At 40.5% G+C, this 1,957-nt stretch overlaps 1 pseudogene; it reads right to left on the minus strand.

The window, feature by feature from the left end:
• Positions 1 to 265: 265 nt before the first annotated feature.
• LOC150021350 (V-type proton ATPase subunit D pseudogene) lies at positions 266 to 1,664 on the minus strand (annotated as a pseudogene).
• Positions 1,665 to 1,957: the final 293 nt, after the last annotated feature.

Genomic DNA, 1,957 nt, shown 5'->3' on the forward strand with positions numbered 1-1,957 from the left:
TCAGGAACCACATGATTTCACTCACATGTGGGATATAAAACTGAAAGCAGCAAATGGGCATAGTTTTTCATTTCTCTAAGATAAACACTTAGAGCATAATTTCTGATTAGTATGGTATTTCTTTAACATTGTAAGAAACTGCCAAAATGTTTTCAGAGTGTACTATTTTGTCTTCCCATCATCCTTTTATAAGAGATGCACTTCTTTATATCCTCATCATATTTGGTGGTTAACATTATGATTTTGAGATATCTCCATATTGTTTTTTTTAATGATATTACTGTTTATAGGGTAGTCACATTCAAATTGGCAAAACTGCTCCATGACAGACAGAACACAGACCTGTCATGCAAAGTAAAGTAAGCGAGGGCTTCATAAAGCTTGAGGAGGAAGTATTACCACAGTAACACAGGAGGGCTGCGGCGACCTCAGACAACAGCGCTGCAGTGTGTGGTGGGGAGGGATGCACGGCTAAGGGGAATTTCCTAATATGCTTGGTAAGCTGATCACTTGTAAAACAGATGTACATGGAGTAAGGTGACACTTCTGTAGAATAAACTCATACAAGTTTCTGGACAGGTTCTCTAAATCTCATCTGTGATAAATGGTTCCTAAATTAGGGTTCTGAAAAAGCAATCCCATAAATGGACATCCAGGCAAGTTTTAAAACCAGTGAAATTCTTAGGCCGAAAAATAATCAGTAACACAAACCAAACCTACACTGAACTAAAATGGTGCCACATGAGGATTTCTGAAAGAACCAGAGCAGGAAGGATTATTCAAACAGAAGATCCTCATCCTTCTCTTCAGCCAAAAGATTAGCAGGCTCTATCACCTCTCCAGCTGCCCTCCGTTGCTCCAAGGCCCTCTCAGATTTTTCCTTGAGAATCTTTTTCTTCTCCTGTATTTTCTTTAACCTATAGAACTCTTCTCGCTCCCTCTCATCCAGCTCTGTGATGATATAAGCGAGGGTACGTTCAATCCGGGGAATGATGACATGTTCAATGGCATTTACACGCCTGTTGGTTATCTTAATAGCTTCATCCAAAGTAACAAAAGAAGTCTGCAGCGAGGCTAGTTCCACCAGTAGTTCCACTGCTTTGGCATAATTCCTCTTCAATTTAGCCAACTGTTCTCCACCTCGGGCTAAACCAGTCAGTTCATAACTGTCAGTTCCTTCATGGTAATGTTCAAATACTGGCAAAGTAACACCTGCTACATTGTCTTTCTTGGCGCGAATCTTCACTTGGGCTTTATTTACATTCTGGATGACTGTGGTGCTGAAATCCCCTGCTGTGAACTTGGCCTCAGCAAGTGAAAAGGCAGCTTCTCTCATCACTTCACCCATCAGCATTTTAGTCACTATGATTTTCTTTAGGATCTGTCGAAATCGTAGAGTTAAGGCATCAGATTTTTTCTTCAGGAGGTTTCGACCTGTCTGTGCTCCTTTTAATCGAGCCTTCATGATGGTCTGTGCCATTCGCGAGGGAAAGATTTCAATTCGGTCTTTGCCCGACATTCTGACGACTGTTCAGCTCGGGTTCCCGGCTGGGCAATAGTGGGTGCCACAAACAGCCACAGTGTCTTCCTTTACCAGAGTCAGCTGGTTGTGTCACTTGACCGCACCTCGCGTTGCTAAGAGGCCGCAGGGCTACGCGTCCTTCACTTCCTCTCCATATTGTTTTAATTGTATATATTCAATGCTTCTAACTATATACCATACTACTCTATGGTAGCATCTACCACATTTTACGTGTTTGTTTTCAAAAGATGATCTACTAAAAAATTATGCATGCTCTATAAATATCTGTATAAAAATTTCAATATCTATCACTATTAATAAGATCACAGAATATGTGTAATATTGACAAATAGTGCCAGATATTTTTTTTAAAATAGCTGTACCTGTGTACTTAACCAGGCAAGAGTACCTATTCCCTATCTCCTAACAAAAACC

The sequence above is a fragment of the Furipterus horrens genome, unplaced genomic scaffold, assembly GCF_987537825.1.
Source record: "Furipterus horrens unplaced genomic scaffold, mFurHor1.1.pri manual_scaffold_1, whole genome shotgun sequence".
Classification (NCBI taxonomy): Eukaryota; Metazoa; Chordata; class Mammalia; order Chiroptera; family Furipteridae; genus Furipterus; species Furipterus horrens.